Source organism: Chiroxiphia lanceolata, chromosome 22 (genome assembly GCF_009829145.1).
Source record: "Chiroxiphia lanceolata isolate bChiLan1 chromosome 22, bChiLan1.pri, whole genome shotgun sequence".
Classification (NCBI taxonomy): Eukaryota; Metazoa; Chordata; class Aves; order Passeriformes; family Pipridae; genus Chiroxiphia; species Chiroxiphia lanceolata.
In genome coordinates, this window is record NC_045658.1 from 5,372,500 (window position 1) to 5,383,163 (window position 10,664).

The 10,664-nt window shown below is 46.9% G+C and overlaps 1 long non-coding RNA gene across 1 annotated transcript; it reads left to right on the forward strand.

Moving 5' to 3' along the window:
• The first annotated feature begins 806 nt into the window (after window positions 1-806).
• On the forward strand, window positions 807-7,040 carry LOC116797508. Its single transcript, XR_004360665.1, has 4 exons — window positions 807-985; window positions 2,768-2,940; window positions 4,843-4,886; window positions 6,918-7,040. It is a non-coding gene; the product is annotated as an uncharacterized LOC116797508 (long non-coding RNA).
• Window positions 7,041-10,664: the final 3,624 nt, after the last annotated feature.

Here is a 10,664-nt window from a genome sequence, read left to right on the forward strand (position 1 = left end):
TCCCCACGTGCCACCTCCAGGGATGGTGATTCCACCACTTCCAATGCCTGGCCACCCTTTCCATGAAGACATTTCACCCCACTATCCAATCTAAAGCTCCTCTGGTGCAACTTGAGGCCGTCCCCTCTTGTCCTGTGGCTTTGGAGCAGAGCCCGACCCCGACCTGGGCACAACCTCCTTCCAGGGAGTTGTAGAGAGCAATAAAATCCCCTTTTTCTTGTCCCTAAAGCCTCCTTTTGCTAGGCTGAGCAGCCCCAGCTCCCTCGGCGATGGAGAGGGAGGGCAGAGCTCACAAGCTCTCACCGACACCTTAATTGGTGCTTAATTGCCCTGGTGATTGTCCCAGCTCGTGTTCCTGCGGAGTTACTCACTTCCCGGTGACATCACGAGCTTGGGAAACGGCCTGTGACGTCAGAGCTGAGGAGGGAATGCCTGCAGGGACCTCCTGCTGCTCCTCTCCGGGAACTTTTCCTTCCCTAACAATCCACCTGCCCTCTGCTGGCAAAATTCCCCCTTTCCCTGGAGCGGGATGCGCTCCCGCTGGATCCGCACCTTTGCAGCCCAGAGGATTCCTCACCCCCCGCAGCAGGAGCGGTTTGTGCTGCCCAGAGACACATCCAGGCAGGAAGGAGGGGGTTGGGATGTTAATTCATCCCACCAGGGGCGTTTTTTGGGACGCCAGACCTGAATTCCAGCCTGTGGCTCCCCACGGAAAGGACCTGCAGTGGTGAGGAAGGATGGGGTTCCCTGTGGTGTCTGTGGTGTCACACCCCGAGAGTTCTCTACCAGCATCGACCTTTCCAGGTTACAAACAGCACATTCTGAGTGGATGGATCCCTTTGGCTTTGGATGGATCCCTTTGGCTTTGGATGGATCCCTTTTGCTTTGGATGGATCCCTTTTGCTTTCTTCATCCCACAGGAATCCACCGATTTGAGATGGGTCTGATGATGGACGAACTTTCCCAGCATCCTCCAGGGACGAGGGTGACCCTAAACTCTTTGTTTCTGTCTTGTTAATGGCACTGAGCTGAAGGAGGAGAGGTTTAGATCAGATTTTAGGAAGAAATCCTTCCCTGGGAGGGTGGGGAGGCCCTGGCACATGTTGCCCAGAGAAGCTGTGGCTGCCCCATCCCTGGAAGTGTCCAAGGCCAGGTTGGATGGGCTTGGAGCAACCTGGGCTAGTGGAAGGTGTCCCTGCCCATGGCAGGGGGTGGAACAAGGTGATCTTCAAGCTCCCTTCCAACCCAAACCATTCCATGATTCTATTCCCTAATTCTCCCCCCCCCAAGGATGAACCATCAGTCTTCCTTTTTTCCCCTCCCAAGAGTAACCCCACAGTCCCTGTGTTTGACCTGAGAAATAAATAAGGACACTTTTCCATGAAAGGAGCAGGACAGGGGACTTGGCAACCCCTGGAATTTCCAGCTGCAGGAATGACACCATCACACCTCGGCCTGCACTGAGCTCGGGAGAGGGCTGTGGGATTTGTCCCTCTGCAGAGAAAGGGAAGGCAGAATCCTTTCAGTGTGTGTGATAAAACACCGAGGAACAGGACAATATTTGCATTCCCAGTGCATTTCCCATCTGTTCCTGCAGCACTAACGCTGCTTTACATATCAAATGCAAATGTTTGTGGGTTTGGTTTGTTTGTTTTTTCTTTAACACTCGATTCCTTCAAGCCTAATCCTCTGCTAAACAACAACTCCTTGCTGGGAGTTCAGTGGGAAATGAGGATGTTCCCTCTGGGAACAGCCCTTTGGCTCTGCCCACCCCAGCCTCGTGCCCTGAGCGAAAAACTACACAAGGAGGAGGAGTTCTTTGAAAGTTGAACTCTAATTGCTGCCTGTTCTGCACAGAAATCCCCTGTCTGGTTAAGCAGGATGAGAGATTAAGTCCTCAGATCGTGGATCTGAGGTAGCAAAGCCTCAGAGCGCCGGTGCAGAATTCCATTTTCGAGGATGGCACAGGGATGTTCCACGTCTCCAGACACCCCCTGTGCCTTGGAGATCCCTCCCACTGCTGCTCCACCTCCGTGGGATACATCAGGGAAGGGGTTTGAACTCTCTTCTTTAGCCAAGGACCTTTCTGGGAGAGGGAAATATCTCCCTGAACAAACTCAGCTGCTGTTGCAGCCTTCCCATCCCTCAGGAATTACCCTGGCAACACCCCCCTGGAAGGAGGGGAAGGTCAATACCTGGCTTTAGTTAGTCCTCAAGTAAATATAGTCCTCACTGATCAGAGCATGAAGTGAGAGATGAGCTCCTCTGGGGAGACTCTGATGTATTTTTAATGCACCTGATGCAGTGGTTTAGCAGTGGATGTGACATTAACAGCTACATTTGGGCACCAGTTTGCTTCTCCCAGGTGCAAACTTAAATATTTGGACAACTAGCACGGAATAAATAATTAAGCTCCTCTAATCCTTCTGGCCCCTCTTGCTAATGAGCAATATTATGATATAAAGTGATTTTATTTTTTTTTTTTGAGGAACAAGCTTCTCCCCAGGGCTTTTCTTTTCCACACCTTGTGCCTCCTGACCTGTGAACAAGCCCAAGTCAGGCTTGACACGGTTTTCACTGGGGAAATAAATCTTGGCTGCTCTGCAGGTGCCAGGAAGGGACAAGTCTCTGTGTTCTGAAAGGGCTTTTGATCCAAACTGACACCAGGGAGACAGAGAAGAGGAAAAAAGTAGGAATATCTCAGTGAACTGTGACAGTGGGGACAAAAATGAAGCGGAAAACAAAGCCTGTGTCTCCTGCTCTGCAGATCTGAGAGGTGCACAAGGAATTCATCCAGTCTGATCCGCACACAGGGATGCTCCAAGCGTTTCCTTAGGGAATTCCTGTTGCTACGGAGCACTTTAAACGCAGAGCTTCGGATCCCACCCCCAGGAAACCAAAATCCAGCTCGTTTCAGCCTGGCTTTGGCTTTTAAACGAGGTTTTTGTTTACAAGGAGCGGTTGAAACTCCTTCTGCCCTCCGGGTGTGACCTTGAGCGGGGCGGCCTCCGGCAAGTGCCACATCCCGGGATTGTAGGGATGGGATTTAAGGGCTGTGAGTGGGTGTTTGGGAAATTGCTGGTCCTTCTGCTCACGTCCTGTGTGTGCAGGGAGGCACGGGACAGGTTCCCAGTCCTGGATAAACACCCCCTGCCTCCGCTTTGCAGATTCCCAGCCCGGGATAAACACCCCCTGCCTCCCCTCTCCAGGTTCCCAATCCTGGATAACCCCCCCCTGCCTCCCTTCTCCAGGTTCTCAGCCCTGGATAAACACCCCCTGCCTCCCCTCTCCAGATTCCCACCCCGGGATAACCCCCCCTGCCTCCCCTCTCCAGATTACCAGTTCTGGATAAACACTCCCTGACTCCCCTCTCCAGGGTTCCAACCCAGGATAAACCCCCCCTGCCTCCCCTTTCCAGGTTCCCAATCCTGGATAACCCCCCCCTGCCTCCCTTCTCCAGATTCCCAGTCCTGGATAGACACCTCCTGCCTCCCCTCTCCAGGTTCCCAATCCTGGATAACCCCCCCCTGCCTCCCCTTTCCAGATCCCAGCCCAGGATAGACACCCTCTGACTCCCCTCTCCAGGGTTCCAACCCAGGATAACCCCCCCCTGCCTCCCCTTTCCAGGTTCCCAGACAGGGATAAACACCCCCTGCCTCCCTTCTCCAGGTTCCCAATCCTGGATAAACACTCCCTGCCTCCCCTCTCCAGGTTCCCAGACAGGGATAACCCCCCCCGCCTCCCTTCTCCAGGTTCCCAGTCCTGGATAACCCCCCCCGACTCCCCTCTCCAGGTTCACAGTCCTGGATAAACACTCCCTGTCTCCCCTCTCCAGGTTCCCAGCCCTGCACAAACACCCCCTACCTCTCCTGTCCAGATTCCCAGTCCTGGATAAACCCCCCCTGCCTCCCCTCTCCAGAGTCCCAGTCCTGGATAGACACCTCCTGTCTCCCCTCTCCAGATTCCCAGTCCTGGATAGACACCCCCTACCTCTCCTGTCCAGATTCCCAGTCCTGGATAAACCCCCCCCTGCCTCCCCTCTCCTGCCCCCAGGGATGGGCAAGGAATACCCTGGTGGGAAAGGAGGAGTAGAAAGGTTTAGGGATCTCACTTCCCAGGCCCCATGATGGATTGGGGCACCATTAGCATGGAAATCCCTGCTGGAAGAAGCTTCCCCTCCAGGATCCCCTATGGATCCCCTATGGAATTACAGCAGAGCTTGGCAGAGCCATCATTAGAACATTCCAGCCCCATCACCCATCCCCATCCTCAGGAAAATGCTGAAAATGACACCAGGATGAAAATTTGGCTTCTGAAGGGTTGAACACACCTTTCCATGAGCTGGCAGATGAATTCCCTAATTTTTTATATTGCATCACATGGATTTGCCATGTTCCTGTTCATGCTTTTCCCCGGGTCTGGTTGTTCACTTTTCCTTGTGGAATGTTTATCAGCATTCAAAGACTAAGAGAAGATCTCATTTATTTTGTTTATTTTCCTTACTTATTTGTGTTTCCTGTGAACAAAGGAGTGTTTAAATACTGGTGGAATACTTAAATATGGAAATGACGTGTTGCTTATGGACCCAGAAACATGGAATGACAGGTTTAAGAGATGTTAAAAAAAAGAGAAGGGGGAAAAGGGAGAAATAATTTGCATCTTTTAATATAAGGCAAGGAGAGGGCTAAAAAAATTCCAGATGAGAAGTGATTAACAAGCTCCTGCAGGTGTTCCCACTGAGTGGGTGTTAATTTGGGAGGACTGGAGCATAAATAGGAATTCCCAGGGCTGGGAAGGTTTTTTTTCATCTTTATTTTGTGTCTTTTTCTTTATGAACTGAAGACAGGACGGTGCTAAGCAAGCTCTGGGAGATTAACTTGAAGAAAGTGAGTTGTAATTCTAATTTTTATGTCTATTGACATCTTCTGTGACAGGCTGGGAGCTTCAGGATGGAAGCTGGAGGTGACTTTGGTTTTCTGGAAGTTCTGTCACTGGTGGAAAAGAGCACAAAGTTGTCATGACTGATCCTTCAAAGACAATTTCCTTTCTGCTCTGTGCATTGGGAAGCTCAGCTCGGCATCCAGGTTATTTTCTATAAGCCTCTCTCGCCATAAAGCTGAACTAATTTCAATCAAACCCTAAGTTTTTAAAGCCAGCCGTGGCTTTCTCCGGGCGTTCCAGACAACGGCTGAAAAGCTGAATTCGTGGCAGGCTGGGAATGCAGAAGTGAGGGTTTGTAGGAGTAGCAATGGCTTTTTTTTTTTTTTTCTGGAGAAATCCTGTTCAGCTTCGAGCTGGGAGAGAATAACCGAGAGAAAATTGCTCTGAGCTTTAACGGAGAGAGGCAGAGATAGGGATCTGAGCCGGGCTCTTCTCAAACGCGGGGGTAATGACTGACTTGCAGAAAAGCAATAAAAAAAAAAACCCTCCAGGCTCCTTGTTCTCCCTGCAGCTCCCCGCGCGTGCCTTTGGAATTAGGCTGCGAATTTCCTGGATGTGAGAAAGAGCTTTACAAAAGCACGAGCCCCCCCGGGGGACGGTTTGGTGAACGGCTCAAAAGCTCGGCGCTCCTGGAAGTGCGAGAGGGAGCCACCAAATTCCCCAAATTCGGGGCTGGCCGGGAGCCTGCGGGCAGGAAATCCTCTGGCGTAAATCTGTTTCCTTGTGGCTTCCCGTGCTGGAATTTTTCTTCGGGAACAATCCAGCCCTCAGTGCTGTGAAGGACTGAGGGAGGTGAGGTGACCCAGGATTGTCCCCCTGTGCTGGGGCACCTTCAGGGCTCTGTCCAGCTCTGGGTCTCAGTTCAGGAAGGACATGGAGGGGCTGGAGTGTGTCCAGAGGAGCTGGGGAAGGGGCTGGAGTATCCTCTGAGGAGCTGGGGGGGCTCATCCTGGAAAAAAGGAGGCTCAGGGGGGACCTTCTGGCTCTCCACAACTCCCTGACAGGAGGGGGGAGCCGGAGGGGTCGGACTCTGCTCCCAGGGAACAAGGGACAGGATGAGAGGGAACAGCCTCAAACTGTGCCAGGGGATGGTCAGGTTGGACATCAAGAGGAATTTCCTGATGGAAAGGGTGGTCAGGCACTGGAATGCTGCTCCAGTGCCCTTTCCAGAGGGGCTCCACTGGAGGGTGCCAGGAGAGAGAGGGGACGTGTTGGGACTCGTTGGGTTGAGACACCTTTCAAAGGAGGGGTTGGTTGTTCAAGGATGGAAAGTCAACCTGGAAATTCAGAGTTGAGTTTTTCCTGGTCTGAACTGGCCCAAAAAATGCCTGGAGAAAAGGAGGCTCAGGGGGGACCTTCTGGCTCTCCACAACTCCCTGACAGGAGGGGGGAGCCGGGGGGGGGTCGGGCTCTGCTCCCAGGGAACAAGGGACAGGAGGAGAGGGAACGGCCTCCAGCTGTGCCAGGGAAGGGTCAGGTTGGACATCAGGAGGAATTTCCTCATGGAAAGGGTGGTCAGGCACTGGAAGGGGCTGCCCAGGGAGGTGGTGGAGTCCCCACCCCTGGAGGTGTCCAGGGAAAGGCTGGATGTGGCACTCAGTGCTCTGGGCTGGGGGACAAGGTGGGGACTGGACACAGGGAGGACTCTGAAACCTTCTCCAACTTTAATCATTCTGTGATTCTGGATTTTTGCTGTGTCTTGGTTTAGTCTTTGCTTGCCTGTTCTCTTGGGTGCTTTCCAGAGAGGGTGCTCAGCCATTGGAATGGGCTGCCCAGGGAAGTGGTGGATTCTCCATCCCTGGAGGTGTTTAAGGACAGACTGGATGTGGCATCAGTGCCATGGGCTGGGAACCACAGCGGGGTTGGATCAAGGGTTGGACTTGATGATCTTGGAGGTTCCTTCCCACCCAGCTGATTCTGCGATTCTACTATTCTATGATTCTATGATCTCACCCCCATTCCCATTATTTTTCCAGCCCCTGATCCCTGTCAGCACTTCTTATTTCTGGGACACCTGTGCAATAATGCCTTGAGCTCCTCCAAACTCCTTTGGCTGCCATCGATTTTTTTTTTTTTGTGCTTATCAAGCCAAATGAAAAAACTCCCCACAGAAGCAGAAATGCAATTTACTTTTTAATAAACCTTAAGAGGAAGTCAATATATCACCGGGAATTCTCTTTTTTCAACGGGATAGTAATTAAAGCTATATATTACTGGAAGCATTAAAGATTTAATACACTTTTAGGTGTGTTTGTAAAGCTTATGTTTAATCTTTGGACTCGCAGCAAGAGCCTCAAGAGTGATTTCCCCACCCTTTTTTCTCCCTCCCTCCCCTTCTCCCCCTGTCTAAGGTATAGAGGATGTTTGCAAAGCCATGGAAATGGAGCAACATTTAAACCTCATTAGCTGTAATTCGTATAATTAGCATGTTTGATAAATTTGCCTTCAACTAAACAGGCAGAAATAAAGGTTTCATTAAGAATGATGAATATTTATGGGGGTTTTTTTCACCTCCTACCTTTGCTTGCTTTACAAATATTTGCATGGCAAGACACTGGTTGGCTTTATAATAAAGGAGAGGAAACAGGAATCCAGAATATTACGTGTCTGATTTGCAGAGTACAACTTCTAGACTAGAAAAATTTAGTTCACAGGCATCACAAAAAGCCAGGAATTTTTTCCATGTCCGCATAGGAATGGTTTTAAGTGGAAAGGGAGATGTTTGAGAGGGAGGGTAAAGGTGAGGAGCAACTCCCAGCACGTCTAGATGAAGCCTCCAAGGTTTCTAATTTGAATGCCACAACCCTTTTGTCAGCCTGCCACTGGCAAAGCATCTGATTTAAATGAGGGGTTGACTCAGAAATGCCAAATTTAAATGGATATGTGCTCCAAAGTGGGAGGGGGGGTAACCCTGGAATGGGGGAGCGTGCTGGTCCTCATAGACATGGAAAACAGCAGCAGGTTAAAGGGGGAAAAAGAAACCACATCAAAAGCAAAGCTGAGGGCAGACCTGGCAGAATAAACTCGTGCCCGTGGTGCAGGTTTGTGGTTTGGATGTGGCTGGGAATTACTTACAGGGGATTCACCTCTCAGGGTGTCCCTGAGGAAAATGAAGATATTCCGCTCCCGCGCAGGAATTCTTCTTAAAGGACTTTACACCTCCTTCAGAGATGATAAAAAAATAACAACCAAAAACAAGGGAAGGTTGAAAGCACTGTAGAGAACAAGTTTTCAAGTTACTTTTGCACTCCAACAGGAGTAGGAACTACTGAGTAACTCCTCAGGCCAAGGCTGGGGGTGTTTTAAACAGCCCTTCGCTTCCCACCAGTGCCAAGGAAACCACGAGCCCAGTGAGTGGCAGCACTTTTGACAGTAAATACAGCATTTTTTTCCATGTTCTGAACCCAAAGAAGCTTTCCCAGCAATATTTTGTGCTTCTGGCCTTAAAGTTTTTAGGGTTGTGTTTATTCTTTTCGGTGTTTTTCAAACTGGAGCGACTTCTGTTTCGGTGCAACGTTCTTATTTAGCACGTGAGGGGGTTCCTTGAACTGCTTGTTGTCCTCCTGTGCTTTTAGCTGGAGTCCTTTCCAGCTGAATTTCTCGGGATAAAACTGGAATTCTGCCTGGTTTGTCTCAAACACAGGCTCACAAGCTGCTACAAATGCAAAAGCACTGCTGAGTTTGCGCCGTGAAGTGACCAGGAGGAAGGGAACAGAGGGTGGTTCTAACACAAGAGGGAAAAAAAAAAAGACTTTAATTCTTCTATGATAAATTATAGGACATCAGAATAATTTATTGGTGGGTTTTAATGCCTTTTATTTATTATCAGACTCTGTGTAGCCTGTGAATTGCTCATCTCATCCCCTGCTGTAACCCAGGCAGCTCTTAAGCCCATCTGTTGTTTTCTTTTGAACTCTGGAAATATCTCCTTTATGCCTCAAGTCTGTGACTCCTTTTCGTTCATTTTCTGCTTCTAAACGTTCAGGATTAACCACAAAAAGCAGCTGTGAGTTCATTTTCCCTTCCTAGAGCCTTATCTTCAGGGTAAAAACGAGTTAAAAGCGAACTTGTAAGTAAAATATAAGTGGTAAGTCGAGTGATGGGTGTGTTCATCGTGGCAGTATTAAAAATTTTAGCTTAATAATAATAATAATAATAATAATAATAGCAGAGGGAGTTCCAAACCTTTGGAAGCATCAATAGGGAATCAACTGACAGTGGGATCCTATGGAATCAGTGAAGAGGAACCTGGATAATTGGGGGGATGTCATTTAGGGTCATTCCAGGGGAAGAGATGGAATTCCAGAGTGGAAAATTAAAAATCATGGAATGGTTTGGGTTGGGAAGGACCTTAAAGATCAATAAATTCCAACCCCCAGCCCCACAAACTTCTGCAGAGGTTCATATCACACAAATATTCTGGAATTACCCTGCAGAGAAAAAGGATAAAATGAGCAAAAATAGGTTTTTTTTTTTCCTTCCCCACAGCCTGGAGTTGATAATTAGATCTGTAATTAGTAACACACAATAATAGTTGCTTTGTTTATTTGGAAGTAATTTGTAATTCCCTGTCTACTAAAGGAATGTTAATTAATCCTTTGATGATCTCAGTGGGTCCCTTCCAACTTTAGGATATTCTGTGATTCCCTGATTAATTTTGACACCTTTTCTGCCAACATCCCTTGGAAGAGCTGCCTGGGCATGGGAGAGAAAACCTCAATAAACAGAGCAGGAAGGAGAAATTCCATCGGTAAAATCGAATTATTATTTTGAAATAACATAGAGTTGACACATTTTGAAACTGTTTCACTGATTTTATTAATTGTTGTAGTAGATTGAACTTTTTCTCACCATGAAACTTTTTTATCTCTCGTTTCCCACCCCACCCTCAGCCTGGAAAAAGCTCTTTGAACCACATTTCCCACTGATTTTTCTCTTTTATTCTGGTAAAATCTGTGTTCTTGAGCAACAACTTCCTTTTGAAGGGCTGCACTTGGGGTTTAGAGCTGCAGTGGCAAAAACTGGGGGAGCAGCCAGAAAGATATTTATTATATTTATTATATTTATTATATTTATTATATTTATTATATTTATTATATTTATTAATTTATTTTGCCAGCACCTACCATTGCTCCCCAGCAGTTTTATCTTGCAGAAGTGCTCCCTTCTGAATTATAAATATAATAATTCAGAATAATAAAATAAAAATACAATAATTTAATAATAATATAGTAACATAATAACAATATATAATAATTTAATAATATATAATATAATAATATATAGTATATATAAATTATATAGAAATTTTATATATCATATGATATATATTATATAATATATATTATGTATTGTATATATTGTATATTCTATATATTATATATTATATTAATGTATATTACATAATAATTTAATAATAATATAATAATATAATAGTTCAGAATAATACAATTCTGAATTTTACAGGCATAAATTCTATGTAAACATAATTCAGAATAATAAAATTATAAATATAATTTTTATATTGTAAATAGAAAAAATTACAAATATTAAAAAAATAAAAATAAAACAACTTAAAAAAAAAAAGAAAACACCTAAAATATAAAACAACTAAAAAAATCCTAGTTTTGTCTCTCCACGTGCAGGACTTGTTGCCTCATAAATTAAGATGTTTGTTGACTCTAAATTCAAATCTCACCATTTTTCCCCTTTCTTTCCTCATC